The sequence below is a fragment of the Drosophila subobscura genome, chromosome O, assembly GCF_008121235.1.
Source record: "Drosophila subobscura isolate 14011-0131.10 chromosome O, UCBerk_Dsub_1.0, whole genome shotgun sequence".
In the NCBI taxonomy this organism is placed as follows: domain Eukaryota; kingdom Metazoa; phylum Arthropoda; class Insecta; order Diptera; family Drosophilidae; genus Drosophila; species Drosophila subobscura.
This window is the reverse complement of record NC_048533.1, coordinates 26,663,545-26,685,668: the sequence shown is the minus strand read 5'-3', so window position 1 is coordinate 26,685,668 and position 22,124 is coordinate 26,663,545. Positions and strand designations below refer to the sequence as shown.

General features: G+C 43.2%; 1 protein-coding gene across 2 annotated transcripts in view; it reads right to left on the bottom strand.

Moving 5' to 3' along the window:
* The window catches only part of LOC117897941 (box A-binding factor), a 65,227-nt gene that overhangs the window by 9,303 nt on the left and 33,800 nt on the right, over nt 1-22,124 (bottom strand). The window contains exon 1 of one of the 2 annotated variants that reach the window (XM_034807034.1): nt 12,783-13,501. The exons of the other annotated variant lie outside the window; for it this stretch is intronic. The gene's annotated coding sequence lies outside the window, so the exon portion shown is untranslated. Of the gene's footprint in view, nt 1-12,782; nt 13,502-22,124 lie in introns of those variants that run through there. 2 annotated transcript variants of the gene reach the window in all.

Below are 22,124 nucleotides of genomic sequence, written 5' to 3'. Positions count from 1 at the left end.
TCAAATCGACAAAGAAACCAGCAATTGTTGCTGTTGTAGCTGTCTGTGACGTGATGGCTGCAGGCGCCACTTGGCAGCCAAACAAAGGAGACACTGGCTGTGGCTGTGGCTCTGGCTGAAGCTGAGGCTGGGGAACGGACCAGGTCCGGGCCGGGCCAGGGCAGAAATTCTGGCTAATCAGCACAGACAAAAGGGTGACGCTCCCATGTATTTAGTTTTGAAGGCTGACTGCCATTCATTAATGCCATTTAACCGGTCATGTTGTAGGTGTGTAGCCGTCTAACCGTCTTTGCCTACCTGCGAACACAAGTACTGGTACTGGTACTGGTACTCGTACTCGTGTATGCCTGGCAATTTGTTTTGCTGTCATGTCAAAGTGCAATGAAAATATTTTCACTTGCCCATCAAGCGACACACACCACTTGACATGAGACAGCGAACGTCAAACATTCCGCAATGCCACCCAAAAGGCATCTTCATAAATATTTTCTACCATCGGCAACGTGCAACGGCAACAGCAACGACTGCATCCACACGGGATCGGGAACGGGAACGGCAGCAGCATCAACACTCCCACATCCCCAAAATGTCTTCAACAAACATCGTGTGCTGTCTGGGGGCTCCTTGAAGTTTCTTTTTGCCTCGATCAAAATGATTTTTCCCCCACGTCTTCTATGAGTCTTTCTTCTGCTGTGGCGTCTTTTTCATCATCATCATTAAATTCGTCAAGATGCAAATTTCTTGACTGTTGTTGTTTGCCAGTCGTGCTCATCTTCCTGGTGCTAGTGCTGACTAGTGGTGCTGAAGATACTTTGTGTGGTGGATCAGAGAAGAGGGAGAGAGAGTAGTGGGAGCAGTGGGAGTAATGTCTCTGCTGGCATTTCTTGTGGCCTGACATTATTTGCTGCTTTGACTTTGCTTTGGCTAAGCACAATTTATGATTATTGCCCCGGCTCTTAGGGCCACCTGTGGGCGTTCTGCCCAGCACCCATATAAGAGCACAGATCCGATATAAGTATGGCATATATATAACTCATAGCTGAAGTAGGTACATAAATTGCTCGTGACTGCAATTAGACAATTGTCGCCGTCATCCAAACTCACTCGGATCAGAAGCTAATGAATTTTTATTTGTATATGTCTTACAAGACAACAGCAGAGTGCGCGGCATACGAACTAGACTGCTGGCAGTGCAGATCAGTCTTCATTGTGTTGGTGTTGTTGTGGCTGTTGTTGCTGTTGTGCCTGCTGCTTCTGTTGCTGCTGCCTTTGCTTTGGCTTGTATAAATTACCATAATAACAAATTACGGATCATTAAGATTGTCAGCTACTTCGTTTCAATTAATTAACCATTAATTACAAACCGCCTGAGCGGCAGAATGTGGCAACAGCAACGACAAATGCTGCACATGAGCAACAAAAGAGGCTCAACAACAGAAGCTGCTGTGGCCTGAGAGCAACCATATTAGCCACCACGACAACGATGGCAATGGGAAGGGGGGGATGGGGACGACAACAAGAAGCCAAAATTAATGCAATAGAAGACTGAAGACAACAGCAGCAAGTGAGGAAAAGTCCCCAATGAAAATAGAAAAAGCAGCTGTGCGCAAATATGCAAATTTCACAGAGTAAAACAGCAGCAGCCGCAGCAACAGCAAGAGACTTCACTTTCAATATATAGCAAAGGATGCATTGCCTGATGCTGTTTTGTTGTTGTTGTTTGTCGCTTTTCCAAGTTGCACAAATTGCATTTTACCATATAAAACAATTTCAGCTGCTGCTGCTGCTGGTGCTGATGTTGCTGCTTCTCGCACAAAGACAAAAGAAACCCAACTCGAACACACATATTGTCATATAGTCGTATAAGTAGAGAGACAATACACCAAGTGCAACAGAAGAAACTGTGACAAAAGCACCGAAAACCCATACAAATCCGAGTACCCGTACCCGTACCCGTACAAATTGAAAGTGAAACTCCTGGAAACGAAACCAAACAAACAAAAAAAAAAAAACACAATCCAAATGGAAACAAGAAATTTGCATAGAAATGAATTTGCAAGAGTTTGTCGCGTCAAGTTTTTGAGTATAAGTATGGCTATAGTGGGGGATAATGATGTTGGATTACAACCAGATCTTGGGAAAGGGAAATCTAATAAAAATTATTGGTTAGCTCAAGCAATCTAAGTAATTGAGGGAATTAGCCCACACTAAGCTCCATAAGGTGTTGAAACATTCTGGGACTTGATTTATTGTTGGGAATGTATCTTAGTAACTCAATTAAATAATTAGCCTAAGTAACTTGGGTTGCAGCCAATAAATATAAATCTTGAACAAGCCATTAAGCCATTCAGTTTGTAAAACATATCGTTAAATTTATTGTTAAATCCATTCATCTTATTAGATTGCCCAAGCGGCGCCATTATTCTCTCCCGCACCACTCTCGTACTCAGTGATTGCATGCAGTTGATCTATAAAGAACTTTCAGCTATCAGCTTAGTTCTTTCCGCTCTGTCCGCTACTCTACTGCTCTGGCTGTGGCTGTGGCCTCCTTTTTGGCGCAACTTTATGACAGGCCAGAGCTGAGCCAAGTTCGCTGTCGAAGTCTTTTGTATTGGGCATACAAGAGGGACCGGTACTGTTACTGGGAGTGCAAATATTTGCATATAGATCTACACACCCACGGGTCGAGAGTCCAGAGAGACTAGAGATCTAAGAGCCAGCAACAATGGCAAACGAGCCTCCTTTTAGTTGTATTTATATGTATATATGGGAGATACGATGCCAAACTTTAAATATATTACACTCTAATGCCTTTTAAACCGAAACTATAAATTTCTTATCGCCGATCGAAAATCAAGCGTGCTCACCAACAAGTCACAGTGAAAACCAAACTCTGGCCACTGCCACTGGCACTGGTGCTGGTGCTGAGGTAGAGGTAGTGGCACACACCCTAGTTTGGTGTGTGTTGCGGCTCACTCGTGCGTCATATTCAAATGTGGCCCGGTCCAGCTACAGCTCCAGCTCCAGCTTGGATCTGCAACCTCTCAGTCAGATTGCGTTCGCCAGATAAGCCCAACGCCAGCGCCACTGTTTCGCTGACTATAGCCCTGGTCGCGGACTCTGTCTATGGCATTCTTTCAAAGGCCGTTTGCCAGTGCCACAGCCGCAGCAAGAGGTAGAGCTATAGCCAGAGTCGGAGTCAGAGCCAGAGCCAAAGCAAGAGCTACTGCTAACGGATTCCCAACCAGGAACCAATGCCATAAATGGTCGAAATGCATGCGCTGCCTTAAAAAGTCAAATGTGTGGATAATAATTTTGATTTATTGCCACAGCCAGGCAGTCAGCCAGCAAGCCAGGCGGCTTAGTTACTACCAACAACAACAGCAACAGCATCAACAATCTGGGCTAGATAACTCAATGGCCCCCCCTTTGCGAGTCCAGGCAAGACATTATCAGGGGGAGGCTCAACCTGCTGGTGGGTCATGGTGGGATTGTGGGGCGTGTGTGCTGCTGCTGCGGAGTGGGGCGTGTGCCAAACATGCTAATGAGCCAACTTTCAGTGCTGACCAATCGCTGACCAGCAACAAAAGCGTCTAACAATGCCCACGTTTGCCAACAATATGAATTTTAAGGTTTTCTGTTGCCTTCTTTTTGTGGCTGCTGCTGTTGCTGTTTGACTTTGCATAATTTATACATTTTGCGGTAGCTTAGAGTGACCGCAACTCTTTCCCGTTTAGCCTGCATTTTAATTATGAAACCCAGTCGGAACAACTCGTGCCACAGACCCAGACCCAGACGCCAAATCGAATCCAAGCAACGCCCAAAAAATTTTGCACAATCGACTTGTAATTATAATTGAGTTATATACGTAGATATCTTTCAGTTTCCTTTGTTAACTTGTTGCCCAAGAAGTATTTTGGGAAAAAAGAAAGTCATCTACTTTACTTTCTACCTCCGATATGGCTTTTATCAGACTGCGGCATTCGCTTATCGCCACAGAGCAGCTGCAAAGTCATTCATCTGGCAGGCAAGATTCCCGCAGAAGAAGGCAAATGAAGCCACAAATAAAGCTGTTGGCCCCAGTGATCTGTCAGTTCTCAGTGCTCTGCCGGGCACTGCTTTTTAATTGCATGGCAAATTGAAGCTGACATTTATGCTTGCGCTCCATTTCGCAGATTTGTTCCCATTGGATTGCCTGGCCGCCAGGCTAATTGCCCAGAAAGCCACAGAATCCTCCTCTCTAACGGGAGTGGGACATCCAAATGTGTCTTCCTCAATCCGCAAGCCGCAGCCCAATCCCCATCTACGTCCACCAGCTAGACACGATCACATGCAAATTGAGCTGTTTGCAGTTTCGTTGCTGCAGTTGCAGAGTTGTACGCACAATTAGTGTTCGCCGTTTGGCCCGGGACAACACTCAATGGCAATTAGGGTCGGGATCGTACAAATTCATTTCGAAATGCCAACTCCTTGTCAGCGTGTGTGAGTGTATCTGTGCCTCTGCTGCATATCTGTGTGACAAGTGTGCACAGCACAGTGAGTTGGACAGTCGACAGGGGCACGCAAATTGTAATTTATGTGACAAATTTTAATGTACCTCTAGCGAAAATTTATTGGGCTTTGACGAGCCACACGAACACCACTCGCCGGAGATGCTCCAACAGGTGTATCGAATGCGTTTTATGAGGAGCAGCCACCAAGAGGCTGCTGCTTGTGTTGGCCATAAAACACGAGGAGAACAAACGAGAAACACTTTAAAAATCGAAAACCCTGTTATGGTTATTTGAAGATGGAATCGTTTCGGATGTGGATCCCAAATCAATCAACCTTGAGCTGCTAGATAGATAACGATGCGAATTTTAAGCGTGATTAAGCTATGGTATTTATTGTTGGATATGTGATTCATTCGTGGAGATTCCCATACTAAGGAAGGTTAAACATTCGATTGCACTTGAGGCGCCGAGATAGGCCAACACTTGAGACTTAAGGCTGCCTTCATTCAGTGGCAGCTTCCAGATTTCAATTCATCCCATTCATGCCGGAAGCGAGTGCGATTCATTCAGCGATGTGTTGACTCCGAACAGGTGTACGCAGGCCATAGAGCAAGTCACATTCAAATACCATTTATCACCCGATACGATACCCAGATTCGTCTATGACTTAAGCCGAATGCTGTATACTTAAGCTGGTTAAGTGCTCGCAGAGCCTTTTGTCCAGCGATTTGTCAATGATGCAAGCTTACGGCACTAATATATAGAATTTCCCAAGCGAATCCATTCATTAATTTCTGTCCGTCTGCCGGAGTGCCGGGGCAGTGCACAGCGGGACAGCGCAATAAACAGAAATGAATAAAAATATTTCAAAGATCTTTGACTAAGACAAAGGCAAACAAAACGAATCTAGACGCATTTAAATACACCACCGATCGAAATCGATTTGCATTTAAAATCGAATCAAAGATTTCTAATTTCCAGCTACCACCACAAGCCGCAGCCATAAAACACCCAACTACGCCCACGCTCAGGCTCATCCTCGGGCCATCGAGATGCGAACCAGTTTATAGAGCTGGCTCATCAGTCACTTTGATAGCCACAAATAACCGGAGCTGAATCGCTATGATGTCAAATAAATTGATCTCGAAATGGATGTTGTTTAAAGGCCCTTAGTTACATTTTAAGTATATGTGTAGTAGCTGCTGGAGTTTAAAATGGAATCTACTGCTGTTGTTGGTCCAATTTAAGACTGAAACTGAATATGCCCCAACACACACACACACACACAGAGAGCGTCAGAAGCATGCATAACATTAAGCAAAAATTCAGAAAAGACAATCAAAGGTCAAACTCGAGTTTGAGAACTCGTTTTGTCATTTGGCAAACAGCACAACAAAACTAAAGTAAAAACAAAACAAAAATAGAAATAGAAATAGAAACAAAAATCAAATAAAATAAATTGCCTCAATTTCGTATTAATAAAATTTAAATTATTAAAATGGGAAATTTGTTGTCGCTGCTGAACATTTCCTGTTCAGGCCATTGGCCATACTGAAACATAAACCATCTCACAAAAATTACAAAAAACGAATGAAGGAAACTCCGGTAAAATATGTGACCCAATTTGCTGAAAGGGTTAAAAATAAAATAAATAAAATTCATTTGTCTGGGCAATGTAATTTATTGCATGTTTTGCTCATTAAATTGATTTTTCTTCTTTGATTTTGAGTGCCAGTGTCATTGTCAGTGGACAGAAAGACAGACGAGGACCAGAGAGAAACCGCCAAGGAGCCGGGAAGAGCACGAATGTTTGCTGTTTGTTGTTTCTGCTGAACTTTTACAGCACGCTCGAGTTTCATAAAAAATGCCAATTAAGCGTGAATATAAGTGCCAGATAATTTTTCAGACATCAGCCAATGTAACCCAAATTGCCAAAAAACGCGACAGACTTACAGCCAAAACAAAAGCAGCAAGAAAACCAAATGGACAACAGGAGCCGAAGGTAAAAAGGTAAAACCAAAAGTCAAAACCAACACACACAATTTTCAGGGGTAGAATGCTCTTTCATATTGGAGTTCATGGCTGATCTGAAGGAAGTTAAATGTATTTTAAAGTGGAATCTATCCGTATCTAAATCTATTATTTTCATTGATTTGAAGTCATTGCAATTTCCATAGAATCTCTCAGCTAAACCCAAATTTTATTGTTAGCTTTCGCCTGTGCATCAATATTTGTTCGTAGATAGAGGCTTGGAGTGACCTCTTGACAGCCTCAATGATGGCATCAAAAGCCAGCCGCTGTCCTCATAATAAGCCAGGCTCATCTCATATCATTTCACAGACATGTGGCTCATCTGCCTTCACGGAGGGCATTCGAGATTCGTTTCAACTTTAGCGCCTGCCAAGGCAGCCTTAAAAAATATTTACAACACTCAAGTGCATCTCAAGTGCTGGACCATGCCGATCGATATGCCCATCCATATCCCCCTACCCATCCCCAACCCCAACCGCACAACCGCATCCAAGTCCACATCGTAGCGGGCAAAAACGAGGGCCCCCGAAAAAAAGTAAATTTCAAGTTAAGAATAACGAACCAAAGTATTTCTTCTTCTTTGACTTGGACTTGTATTGTTGTTGTTGTTGCTGTATTTTAAACATTTTTCATTTCAAAACGACAGGCGGACTGCTGTCGTTGTCCATGTCTGTATCCAAGTCTTGGATTGGATTGGTTTTGGTATTTGTGGCATCGTTTTCGGTTTCGTTGGCGGCCTCGGCTGAGAGTTGCGCCGGGTCTCGGTCTCCAGCGGAATTTCGTTTCATTTTTGACTAGTACCCCCTTACGAGAGCAGCAATGACAATGATAAAAGTTAAAAGCGCTCCCAAAAACGCTCGCTAAAACAATGCCAATCATAAAGTGCCGAAATGTCATTGTCGGGCCCTGACTTGTGGGGGGGGTAGATTTTCGGTGTTATCTGTGGAGGCTTTGGCTTGGCTGAGAGGCGGCGTTGATTTTGATAAATGTTTAATTAATTTTGTGCCTCGGTCGAACATTAAACTTGGCTATTTTCTGACTTAATGAACAGAAATTAACAACACACTGAGATGCCCAAGAGGAGATGGGCGAAGAGGAGACAGAAGCCCAGCCATGCGGAAGATCTTCAAAGTCTCAGTCGTTTCTTCTTCTTATTTTGGTTTTTTTTCTTCTGTTGGTTAAGCTACGTTTCTTTAGGTCTTTTTCTTTTCTCATTTACATTACATTATGCTGGCTCTGGTCTTATGAATGAATGTTTACACACACACACGCAGACATGTGAAAAATGTTGTAATTAGTTTTTTTTTCCAGTGAAGAGTCCGTTGTGTCTGCGGCGCCCAGTGAGTGATTTTCAACAACGACTGCAAATTACAAGTTATTATTAATGTTAACAAGCGAAATCTCCCAGTATTTGTGTATGCTTATGCGATCGTATAGTGAAAACTCATTTAGCAGGGGGTCCACCTCCTTCTCCTCCTCATCTGCTGTTGATTTGCTTAAAGCTTATAAGTATTGTATGTGCCTGAGTGTGTGTACATACATATGTATGTATGTGTAGGTACATTAATGACTGTTCTTGATTTATGCGATGCGATCAGTGGGGAGTACGAGTACGAGTAGCAGCAGAGCGGGGGACCTTAACCAGCAAGTGGGTCACATGTCCCGTGGGTATTTGTACTTACAAATGGGCTACACGAGCCTCTGCACCTCCACCAGAGTAAAAAAACACGGCACAAACTACTACTAAATGCGGCCATTAAATGGAAGTACTCGTAGAGATGCCACAGTAGCTGGGGCATTACATAGAATTCAAATCAAAAACACAAAATACGTTCCACAAATAATTATGCAAAGAGCTTTCAGAGGAGAACAAAAAGACCCATTGCACAAGCCACAACGACATCGACACGAACTCATAAAATATGCAAAATGTGTGCCAGGCCAGGCCAGGCTAGGCTGACGTCCCCGTCCCCGCTCAGCAGTCAACAGTCAGCCAACAACTTGTGTCAATAAAAATCAAGCTAGAGCACTGGCTGGCATCCTCAACCTCATCCTCATCTTCATCCTCCTCCAACTGCATCTGCATCGGCATCTACCACCAATTCAGAGAGCTGGCTGCACTTGTTCGAATCATCTGGACGGGCAGCAGCGGCTGCAGCTGTCGGCCACGGAACGAGCCACATCTGAGTGTGTCTCGAGTCTAGACAGCAGACAGCCAAAGTCACTTCAGATTGCACATTGCTTCCTGACTGCCGCAGAACGGACTGAATGGACAGAATCGACAGAGTCCGCGGCCGGATTCAATGAGCCGTGGCAGAAGGATGGGGGCATTCGGCTTTATGGCCAAATGCTCGTACAGGTTGAGTTTGAGTGTGGGATTCACTGGCCCGCTGGAATACATAGACAAATGTACATAAAAACCAACAATAAAAAATTCATCTGCACCATGAAACTGCATCAAAAGCCCAATCCTAATCCTAATCAGAGGAAAATTTATTGACAACTTTAACTAAAGTTTTATAAGGATTTGCATACTGTCTCTGCAAGAGAGAGAGAGAGAAAGATGTGATCGGATTAACAAATCAGTTTATGTACTTGAGGTATGTGGATCATCAACAGGAAGTTGCTCCCAGATGCGATTCGTTTGGCGAATTTTTATGTTGATCGTAAAGCAGCAAAGGTGTTTGCTGTTGCAGCCATACAAAAGCACTTAAGATACCCGAAAGAAAAAAGGCCAACAGCAATTACAGCTGCAGCAACAGTCACATAAAGAAAATTGTTTTGTATTTGTGGATGGATGGAAGTAAGTGAATAAATAAATAAATAAAGCAGAGAAAAATCTAAATCAAATGGGGAAAAAGTTCTCAAAGCAGACAACGCGATCCACACACCCCACACCACACGGACAAATACTTTATGACACATGACGACGTGGTGGAGTACGGGACAGTACGAGTGAGGTACAACGAAACCCGACTGAAGCTGAAGTGTAACTTCCCACTGACCCAATTTACAAGCACTTAATGCCAAAAAGGAGAGAAGTTGTAGAAGAAATAAACAAAGACGAAAGTGCGCGGTCGGGGGTAATGCATATCAAATAAAGTTCATGCCACAAAGGCAGCAGCAGCAACAACAACAGAAACAACGACAACAGCAGCGACAAAAATTATGACCAAAATAGACAGCACCCAGCAACAACATAAACAACAGCAACAAATACAACACCAACGAAATTTAAATTAAAAGCTAAAAACTCCCACACATAAAAGTCGAGAAAGAAACTCGAAAAAGTACGAGAGTATATGTACATATGTATGTACATATGTACATGTATGTATATAGGGAGGTAAAAAAAGGTCTGTCAAAATTAAATCATTTCGGTGGCAAACAACATAAACCGATGGTTAAAAGTTGATAATGATGATGCTTGGATAACTCTCGTTATTACTATGTTTCTTGTTGGTGTTGTTTCAGTTGTTGTTGTGGTTGCTGCTGTTGTATCTGTGCTTGTTGCTACCTTTTGTTGCTGTCCAGTGCGTTGGTGGCTGGCACTGACAGCGTAACAAATGCTATTTTGACAAAGTGTCTGACATGAGGAGCGTGGAAGAGAAGCAAGAAACAGAAAGAGCCATAGGGTTAACACAATCATGCGAAAGTGAGAAAAAAATTGAGTGCAAAATGTGCTGCGTGTCTGGGGAACACACATGTGTACGAACATATGTATCTGTAGAAATTCATGAAAATTTCTACCTCGGATAAACACCCGCTAAGGCTAAACGAACGAACGAACGATCCAGACAACACTTCATTCCGGGGTCCATTCCACTTGACGGCCAGGCTTCCGGTTTCATTTGAGTGAAATTTTCTATGCCCCTGTGGCATAGATTTATCTGTGAGAAAATAGCCGCAAACTGCGAACCAACCGAACAGCAGCAACATTTTTCATAGAAAATTATGAACATGACCGTAGAGAAACACCAAACACCAGACACCCAACACCAAAGGCATGCTCCGAAATTTGCATATTCCTCCCTTGTGGCGCTTTAGCATGTATTCAATTTTGGGAACTGGCTGCTGCATGGTAAAAGCATCACACGGGCATCAAACTTTAATTATTAATATTAGAGATTAGAAAACATGAATGCCAGCAAAACAACAACGAATCGTAAAGTTCGACAAAATCAATCAGTTGGTGATTTCTCAACCTGCTGGCTGACAACAAATTAACAGCTTTTATTTCATTCATTTTTTCTATTTGGAAGAGTTTCTGAGGAAGCACTAAATACATATGCCGTTAATTGAGGAAAATCTTGGGTCCGGCATCATTGATGCTAAATGGTTAAATGAGTGGCTAATTTTAGTAGTACAACAAAATAAACAAATAAACGCTAGAATTGATAAATTAACTAAGGGAAATTGATGAGTGACGTTGGTATTGAAAGAGAGAGTGAGAATGGAAATAGTCAAATCATTTATTAGTCAGTCTGTGTTCTGGTTTTAAAGTTCCACTTTGACTGCTTTTGCTTCACACTTTCGATAAGAAAGACTTGCAAACATATTGCATAAAGATTCACACTAACTGGCATAATGAAACCAGACTTTCATTGATCGGGACCTATCTAATATCAGTTGTACACATTCCCCGATGATAGCTCGAACAGCTTTCATTCATAATTTTTAAAGCTGAAAGCGCAAGCGAGTTTGTTGCCCAAGTCTTTTGTTCCTGACTCGGATTCCCCTAGGGGCTTTGATTAAGAGTTAATACAAAAATAATGCCCGAATGCAGCTAAGCAAAGTCGATCTTTAACTCCAGTTCGTTGCCCAAGTCTTTTGTTTGCCCTGCTGAATGCGACGCTGATTTGGATTTGTATTTTATTATTTGTATTTTCCGTTTTTAACTTTAACGTGGCGACGTTTCACTTTAATAATTTTAATGCCTTGAGCTTTTAATGTCAGTCTTTTAATTTAAATGCCATCAAGGTGTCTTTTTGTTTGTGTTTGCTTCTTTCCTGTGAGCTTTGGCGGCAATTGTTTTTCGCTTGAGATCTGATCGTTGTCTCTCTTCAGGGGCTCTTCAGTGAATGATTGTGTTGCTCCCATTTGGGATCTTATCTCAAATTGATTTCATTTTCGTTGGCGGCCTGCACACACTATCCATATAGTGGCTACCCACTGTCCCCACTGCCATTTGATTATTTATTATATTTTTATGCAATTTAAATAAATAGATAAAACTGATTAATATTCATTGATGGCTAATTTATGAGGCTCGTATGCGTCAGCAGTTCTTTGTGTGTGTGTTTGTGTGTGTGTGTGTGTGTGTGTGTGTACGGGTGTACGGGTATCAAATCTGATATTAGGGTTTCGGCTACTGCCGCGTTTGGCTAAACTTTCTTCCAGAAACTGGCAAAAATTATCAATTATGAAGTCATTATTATTTACAGCAAACCAAACACATGGCCAGCCACACTTGATTAATAGCTTTTCGGTCTTCGGTATTCGGACTTCAGGCTTCGGGCTTGTCAAGGGTTCAACTGGTGCTCGCTGTTTTCTATTTTCGCAAGTGTTTTTTCTATTTTTTGCACAGAAGGTGTTGCCGGAAGATTTTTTCTTTGCCCGAGTCTTTGGCTGTTGCTGCGCAGTTCTAATTAGCTAATTATACGCTAAATTAGTATATAATTATTGCTGGCCGGGCAGGCGCTGGCTTTGCTCACTCCGAGTGACTAATTTGGCCAGTTCTTGCAGTGCTTACGGCGAAACACAGCCACTCAATGGCTGTCAAATGTGGCTGATAAGACGGGTATACAAATTATGGAGAGATGCGCTATCATCGCCAAATTCCTATTCAATTTGGCAAATTCTTAGACATAAAGCAGAAAGAGCGCAAAGAATTCTCTACAAAAATATAAGACAAACGCCTAAAGCTTGATTAAAATCCTTTTTTTTTTAATATAAATTTTTTGTTTTAATTTGGCTTTGTTTTGCGGCTTTTTGGCCATGGTTTCTGTGCGTCACGACTTTCCAAATACAAAACGTCAGCGATAAAACCAAAATTTATGTCTGCGATAAGGCAGCCAGCATTGTATTCTTTGATAAAACTATTAGGAAATATACGCAAATGTATATATCTATATAGAAACTATAGAAATTTGAGTTTAATATGGATCTGCTTAGCATAAATGTGCGTTGGCCAAAATATAAAATAAGAAATAAACTAAAAACTTGGACAACGAACCTCACAACAAAAGTTGCACTTACCGGTTTGATATTTGTAGCCTGATGTTGTCGGAAAGTTTATCCAATTTTAACAGCCTAATAAATCCACATAAATATGTACAATGGAGGAGCTGGTGGTATGGCCATATAGTATATGATTAGGTTGTTGAATTTTCGGGCCACACAAAAAGATTTTCAGATTTTTAGATTTTTTATTAAATTTTCAGAGATTTTCATTAGTTTTTTCCCACAGCCGCGACTCAGTGTCAGAGTCAGAGTCAGCCTCAGCCCATTATGGCCATTATTTATGGCCACCAATTGTTGGACAGATCGGAGACACACTCACAGACCGGCACTCTCTCGCACACATATCATATCATATCGGAACACCTTATCGGACGAGGCATAATTCTTGAGCTGCATTCATAAATTTGCTTGGCACTATTTCATTTGCATTTGACGGCTCCGAGATATTCTGAGACTGAAACTAATTTGGCGCACTGGGGCGGCGGTTAATTAAAAACCGTGCTCCGTATCGCAGACGGTGTTGGAGTTGGAATCGGCTTGGGAGTCGGAGTAGGAGACGGAGACGACGACTTCCGTTGGCGGACAACTTCCGTTTAGCGTGGTGGGCGACAGGAATCGCGACGAGAGCGAAAACGTGAAAAATTTTCGACGTTAGACCGACGGCAAATGAACTTTTACGGAAGTCGGGGAGATACTCGTGTAGAACAAGAGACGAAACGCTCCGCTCGCAGCTCTGAAACGCACGCAACGCTGAAACACTTGAGACTGAACTGAACCAAATCTCGCTCTTGGCCTGGCCAGCATGTCCAAGAAGTTGCTGGCCAACAGCGGCGGCGTCGGCAGCAGCGGCCGTCGCTCGAGACGCGAGCGTCGACAGCAGCGTCTGCGGCTGAGAGCGTGACGACAACGCTGGCAGCGACTTTGACTTTTTGTTGCTTTGATTTCAGTTTATTTTTGGTTTTTGTTAATACTATTTTGTTTGTTTGTGGCTATCGGGGAAGCGGTAAATGATAATAAAACTTGCTGTTTTTTTGTGTTTATTTTCGCCAACGAAAGAGTCGATTCAATGGAACCATTTCGGAGCTTTGTTAAGAGTCTCGCTGGGGCTCTCTTAGCAAATCCGATTCTGATTTATGCTCTTAATATATTTGTCAATTATCTTAACGTTCGCTGCTGCTTGAGTCTATTGTCTGGGGGGTTTCCTATGAAAAGCTGGGATTATTTTTAGAATTTGCATAGGCTCGCATGTAGCATTAAAACTGTCAGCATTTTTGATATGGTCTCGCCTCATAAATTCAACAATTTACGACCTTGTCTTCTGAGTCCCAAAGAATGGGAAAGCTGTGCAAAAATATGCATCCCTTTTGACCTCTGTTTGATAGTAGTTTATGGGGAAAGGCTTTTGGGACACGCCCAGTCTATTGAACTTTTCCCATAAATATCCGAGATGTTTTCTCACAACAATTATGAGCCGGCTGATGCTGCTGCCTCTGCTGCTCCATTGATAGAAACGCTCTCATTGAGGCGTTCTCATATGGCTGATCTGCTGCCTTAGCTCCAGCTTGTTTCTAATTTATCAAAAGCTTTTAGTCAATGATTTCGAATTTACGATTTCGATTCGCCTCAATGGGGCCCATGGAGCCAGAGCTACAACGACTTTGACTTCGACTGCGACTGCGACTGTGACTGCGATTCCGGCAGCGAGTCTTTCTCTTAAAAGCCTGGGACTGAGTCTGGGACTGGGACTCGCCCCGTAAACAGTTCATTGAGTGGCGTGCCGCAACGACCTGACCCCCATAAGCGTTTCACTAATTCATGCCACTTATTAGCCACAAGACAGCAACAACAAACGACTTGCACCTGCCTCTCGTGCTCCATTTGGAGCATTTCAACGTCAATCAATATGCATTTGAACTCCATCAATCGTTCGTTTCGTTTCGTTTGCTTTTTTTCTGTGGGATTTGGCTCTGTCTTTGAGCATTTCTTTCGCCTCTTTCTCTTTCGATACGATTTTATGGCTTAATGCCGTTTTCTGGCCATTGAGCACTTAACGCTACATTTTCGGGATGGGGAGGCAAGGCATTACCCCGGCTTATTGGTCTCTTCTCCGGGTATCTGTAGGTATCTATGATCATCTGCTTTGCATTTTATGGGCTCCGTCCCACTGCGGCCCTCTCCTGCTGACTTTTCTCACATTTCTACGCGTGAATTTTAATTTTGTTCACATTTGTCTTTATCTACATAGTTCTTTATATGTTTCCCCCGTGTTTTTTTTATGAATTTTTAATAATTTCTTTTTATGTTTGATTTGACACCCGAGCAGCGATGAGTGGAGTGGAGCGTTTCCAATATTAACGGTTTTTTAATTACCCCTGTGCCCCAGTGGCCGTACCTCCAAAAACAAGTTCGCTCTCCCAGTCTTTTGTTCTCCTCATGTGTAAGTATCTCCCTGTGTATCTCCCTGACCATCTACCATGACAGTCAAATGCTCGACTTCTGCATCTCTCGGATCTCGTATGTAGATGGCATAGAAAAGTGAAATTGAAATGGGGAAAAAACGGAAAACGAGAGGCGGGCCGAAACATACATATAATAATGTAAGAAACTCTAGTAATCAGGGGAATAACAAAGGGGCCACCAGCTCATTAACTTGCCGCTTTCGTCAACTGCCGAAATGTAGAAAAATGACCCGAGAATAGCGCCATGTCATGTGGTCGACGGTTTTTGGGGTCTCTCTCTCTCTCTCAGTCTTACAGTCCAGTTCGAAGTGCTGCACAGCTACCAGAGCTACCTGGAAAACACTTCCCTGCCATGGATCCCCATATGCTACCGTCTGAGGTTTCCCCAACTCCATCGTCAGCTCTGGTATGCAGCGCCCACTCAGGCAACGTTTATTATTTCATCTTCGTGGAGCCTGTTCGCCGCCCCGTTTGACCCATTTACTGTTGGACTTCTGTATCTGGATCCGTATCTCTGTGTGATGTATGCATGTATCTTTACGATCTCGGTGTGCGTGTAGTGCCACTGTCCCCTGGTCTTATTGTTAGGTGTAACTATTAGTTGGCTACGTTTCCAGGTCAACGGGGCAATCAATCATTTTATATGGTGTAGGAAATTTGTATACCCAAACAGCCGACACCGCCCCCTCCAAAGCCGCTGCCGGCACAGGAGAAGAAAGAGGCGGGAGGACTGGAATTTTATAAATTTATTTTTTTGGCACTTAACATGCCCTTGTGGCAGAATTTGGTATTGTTAAATGAACATTTAACATTGGGTGCACAAAGAATGAGCCTATTTATTGTCGACCATGTCAAATTGATTGTCGGAATGCTTAAAGAAATGTGACATAAATAAATCTATATTTACTTGAGTTTTCTAGGCCTAGAAATAGCATCAAAGAAACAAACATTTTGTTAAGAATTTGCTTGATTGTTTCAAATTGGAAAGCTAGAATACTCAACTTAAAATAAAAGGACAATGGGCACATTAATAACACGTGCAAGAAAAAGCTATGGATACATCCGTAATGCTAGATTTACTTCCTTGTTGGTTATTTCTTGCCTTCTGTAAAATTCCTATGAATTCCTATTCCTATGAATGCAATGGCTTCATTTTCTCCACTTGCCTTACCCGTTTTTCCAGCATATTTCTACAGGAAGCGCATACCAGACGATTTTTTTTCTTTTCTTAAATACAAAATACAAATAAAAAGCTGCACATTCACGATACTAAAATACTGTTTACCGAGTACTGACCGTTGGCTGGGGCTGTTATGAAAATGAGTTTAGCTTTTATTTTTTTGTATCGAAATGAACTTTTCACCGGGGCCCCTGGATTCGAGCGGATGTGGAGAGTGTTTAGCGGAAAGTGAAAAGTGCTGCTTAAAATGACTTAGTTTGCAGGTTTCGCCTTGCCTTGCGGAAGTCACCTTAGCGGGTACGAGTACCGGCAACAACAAGTTGTCTTGTCTATCATGGAAAAGCAATTTCCATGCCAATGATTTATGAGCCGCTTAACCGGCCCATTACAATCTTATCTGTGGGCTATTATGTACACCGTTTGAGCTGACAAAATATATTGTGCTCGAAATCTAAAGCTGCCTGCCACGCTAAACTTCAACTTGGATCTGAAGCGGAATCTGAATCTGAAGCTGAAGCTGACGCTGACATGTCGCGCTTATCGCCACTAAACTATCAACAGACAGACAGCCAGGCAGGCAGACAGACACAAGAGACAAAGCCCAAAAACCCAGGCCCATAGCCACAGCCAGACCAAGAGCAAAACTGAAACTGTGGCAGAAACAAAGGCAGCCCAGTGTGTGTGCACAGTGTGTCTCAATTGTTTGCCACCACGCACGCGCGCAATTACTTAAACATGTCCAAGAGCGAGTCCAAGAGGTGAGCTGAGCCCACATTTGCCAGGTGCAAGAGTGCTTACGAGTCTTACGGCTCGACTCGTGCATTTGTGTCGGTGTCTGTGTGGGGTATCCTATGCAAATGCAAATGCAGCTCCAACTCATTGAATGACCCTCGTTAGGCCTGCCTCCTCTACTCTCCACAACACTTTTCTCCTCTCCTCTCCACTGCTCTGCACTGCGCTGCTCTCTCCCTTCCCTTCGTCTGTCACGCTTTGTTTGGCCTGTCAAGATGACAAGTGTTTGCTTTGCTTTTGGCCAAGTCTCTGCCTCTGCCTGTGCCTGCGTTTGTGCCCTGTCTTTTGGCCGGTATTGCAGCTGGCGCTCCGGCAATGTAAACTTGACATTTGATAGCATTTTAATTAAAAAGAAGTCGAACGGAGTCACAGGAAAATTTATGACGGCGCACTAAATTTGTGTTCATGTGCGTGGTCTCTCTCTGAAAAGCTTTTTTGGAGCACTCCGATCTGTCTATAGATCTCAAAATTATATCACGCAGAGCTCAGAGTGCTGTGGAGGTGGCTCGTGAAGGAGGAGAAGGAGAGTCAGAGTAGCTGGTCGGGGCGGCATGTGGGGCGTTGTCCGGGGGCAGGCGAACGCGAACGGTGTCCGTGACCGTGTGGCGGGCCCAGCAAAATGAGGTCGAAATTATTTGCAATTTATTGAAGGCAATCACAATGCCTATGAACTATATTTCCAAGCAATAGCCCGGGCCGCAGCCACAGCCATGGCCTAGCCTGTGGTTGACTGTGGTCGGGTGTCGGAGCGGTTGGTGTCGGCTGAGGTTTATTAGTTCTTCAAGCTGGTCTTTTCATTGAGCCATGAAATTCCGTTTTCTCTCCTCCCCTACTGCCCTCTGCGGCACTCTTTCCCGCTAAAGTTAATTTTGATGTTTACTCTTTTTTCCGCAAGATATTTGCTGCAGACCATGTTGACTGTGCCTCTGCCTGTGCCTCTGCCTTGCTGCCTTGCTCCGAAAGCCAGAGGAGGGCGAAAGCTAAGGGGAAGTGTTGAATAGATTGCCAGGAATGTGGATAAAACTTAAGTGGACTAGAGTTCGTTGATAGAGGATAAGTTATATACGTTTGTGTGTACCTGGCTGCACACTTACAGCCATTATGCTGCTGGAAATGAATTATCAGGTGAAGCTTTGTTTGCTTTTCAGAAAGTAATCATCATCCTTACAGGAAAACACTTTCCAGACAGTAAAGATCATATTTATCAACCAGTTTCTTCATATAAACCATATCTCTAATTTTTAAAAGAGTATTCAAACTTTTGTTGGAACCCCCCCATAGCTCTTCCATTCATCACGACTCTCAGTCCATGAGTTTCAGTCTTCAATAATTCGGCGCTGTTTCTGTCATTTTCGTAGCTTGATTCGAGTCGAGTTAATTTTGCTGGTAGCGGGTGGTTGATTAAAACGGAAATGTCGTGCGTTTAGCTTAATGATTTTCAACGCCTTGATTTTTGCCTCTTTTCGCTTTTTTCAGTGCCAAAAACTCTGGCATCCATCCAAAGCGAATGGGCATACGAAATACATTTGAGGTCTTTCCAAAGTCATAGCCATATGGATGGAAGAAAGAAAAATAAGTTGCATTCACGTTTTGGGCTTTAGATTTGAATATCTGAAGGAATTGGGAAACTACAAAAAGCTTTTCATGCTTTTCATGTTCTGCCGTGATCGATGGATACATTGTTGACTCACCAAAAGACTTAAAGGCAGATAGATAGATCTCTGGGCATCTCCAACTGTATTCTCATTTCCATTTTCAGGCTCTTTTTTGCGCAGGTGTTGGATAAATGTGAAAATAGTGCAAAATCGTGCATACGATATTTGTACGTGATGCTGTGTTGTGGGTGGAGGAGGTTGTCGACTCAGTTTCTGCTTCCCTGACTCTAATTTAAGCCACAGAACGAGCACCAGACAAAACGCAGAGAACAAAGAGTCTATTTTTTCTGCAGGGTAAGTAGGTAAAAATGTGATGGTTGTCATTGCGCTGGCGGATCGCTTGGCTCATTGAAATTGCCCAAGTTTGGCATTATCACAGCTCATACAGACTCATTCCAGCTCAAGATCGACGTCATTAAAAAACGTTTAAAATGAAGTTTTGCGCCTTTATTAAGCCTGACATTTGAACAAAGGCTCTTGTCAGCTTTTCTGTGGCTGTTGTCTATTATTATGATTAAAATATCTCAAAGAGTGGTTTATTTTTGTTCGGCTCGATGCCGCTATTTTTCATTATCCCTCCCCCCTGTCCAGCACTCCATTCCAAAAGATCTGTTTATTTAAGTAGCCCCCTCCAGACCGTACAGAAATTATTGTTGATCTTTTTTTTAGGCCGTTTCATTGTTGTTTTTTCACCGGGCTCGTACAGTGGAGGTTTCTCAAAAATCAAACTGCTCCACATACACGGCATTTAACGCATTCAATGGCGATAGCGATAGAGTCGCTTTTCATTGTTGTTTATTTTTATAAGGTCTGGGGTCCGGGACACACCTTAAACGAGCCACCGAATGCCACCGATAGCCACTGTACAGCCACCGCCACATCGAGACCATCGACACCACATAGTCGACGATTTTCGTAGACCATATCCCAGATACAACTTCAGCTTTAACGTCGCGTCGGCGGCACTACCCAAAAGCCATGCCGGCATTTAACAATTTTCGATTTGTTTTAAATAAAAGCAATGACATGCCGCAAAAGTATTAGTATGAACAACAATCAAAGCCTGCAAAGGCGCAGCAGCAGCAGCAGCCGTGTCCGATATTGGTATATTGGTATTGGCTTGGCATTAAAATCGGTAAATAATTCACGCCATTAAGCGTGCGACGATCTGTGGGAAGCACTCTCCCCCACTCCCCACCAAGATGATATTGTCCCATGGGAGGCCCACTCCATTAGCTGGCATCGAAGCTTGTTTGTATCTGTCTCATAATTTTTACATTTCGTTTGGCTTATTTATGGTGCAATTTCAGTTGATAATTTGCTGCCTTAAATGTGTCCACACTCGATCTTCCGACGTCATTCCAATAAATGTAAATGTAAATGTAAATGACATATGTCAATATATGTATGTATGTATATGCAGATGTAACCAAATAAATTAAGTCTCGTTTACATATGTTAAATTTGATTTGATTGTCATAAAGAGAAGAAACAAGCTAATTTAGAGGGTTATCTATTCGAGTCTAATCAGATGGAAATTTTTGATTGCTATCCGAAACATGAAACAGGGAAAGCTACTCTATTCCCTAGAGAACTCTGGCTGCCGTCCTTGGCTCTCCCACACCCACGCAAATGTGTTCAATGCAAAGGAATTCATCATTTTGACATTTACGAGCGATATGCAAAGTTGTTCCCGTCTGTGCAGGTTTTCCCCCAAATTGCTTAGATAAAGTCGTTAGGGCTCGTTAATTGAATTAGATACGAGTAGTTTTTGAGCATGCATATTCATGCTCAATCAAAATTCTCAAACATCGGACTAGTTTTGGTGCGGCATTAGCTATGCAATCGCCTAAAAGCGGAAAAATATATACTATAATTTGTTGTTTCAGATTAAATGTTATTGTTGCTGCTCTGAGGCTGAGCTCATTCCAAGATTCAAATTTGGCCTGCAAGCGCTCGTAAAAACAACAACGAGAATGGTCGAATTTAAAATCAATTAAGACAAATTTATGCTGACATGAGACAAATCTGAGGCAAGATTTTCTGCGTAGGCGATCATTAAACCAAACGAAACGAAACGAACTACAGGTCCAGGAAAGGGGCTAAGACTGCTGTAACCAAAGGCTAGTGGCCAGCACTACCGTTTTTGGTAGCAGCCCATTGTCAGGGCCCGGGAACGGCCCCCCACCCACCAAAACAAATGATTAGGTGATGTAGTTATTCGGCTGCCAGTCTTTCGGCTCGGTTTGGCTCCCCTGATTTATGCGACAACAGCACGCGATATAGAACAGCTCCTAAACTATCGATGGATAGTGCCGGAGCTGAGGGAGGCCCACCTACGGTGCGATGAATAACAATTAGTGGCATAAATCAATGACAATCGACCATCGACAACGGAGTGTGTGTGTCTGTAAAGGCAAACAGGCGCATAAATAACGATACATTCATGGAGGTGACCAATGGCAGTCACCCATTGGGATGGACACATTGCTTAGATAGCTCCCGGGCCCGTGCCGGTGCCCAGACCACAACCCAAACCGAGCCAGCGAGCAGTTCACTTGCCATCTTGTCTCGGGGGCTCTAATTGCTTCGCGTCAATGTTTATCCAACTGTGGGTGTTCCGATCCACACGCACTCCGTCTCTTGTTGACCGCCATACGAGATTTTTGTTGGTCTTTTTTCTGTTTGCTTATTCTAATGAACCCAAATATATGTACGAACGAGTTGAGTCGCGAAGGTGGGGGTTACATATGTATGTATGTACATCTTTTCAGAGAGATCGAGAAAATTGCGATAGTCCCAAATGATGTCATGTTGGTCATGTAACTCAATTTCAATTTACATGATCGATGCTCTCATGCCAACAGGCAGCTGTGAGAAAAATTGATTGCATTAAAAGATACACTCTCCAAGAGGGGGGTCGGGGGATGGTTTGTGTGCAGAAGGTGCTGGGGGCTGAATGTGTAACTGTGCAGGCGTTCGATTTTAATCGCTTCATTTAAAATGCCGCTCGATACGCATCAGTCGGCTCCTGCAGCCCAGGTCCAGAGACAGAAACAGACACAGAGACAGCGGCTTTGGCAGCCACCATCCACCGCATTGCGTGCCACTTGCTGCGATCTCGTTTTGACCAAAAGAGCACTAAAAATCCAAGAGCGCTTGTGGCCAAAATCGAAACACAAATGGCCGCCGCACCGTTTGGCAGCCAACTGCCACTGCCACTGCTGCAAGTGCAACGCAACTGGAGCTGCCACTGCTGCAAGTGGCAGAC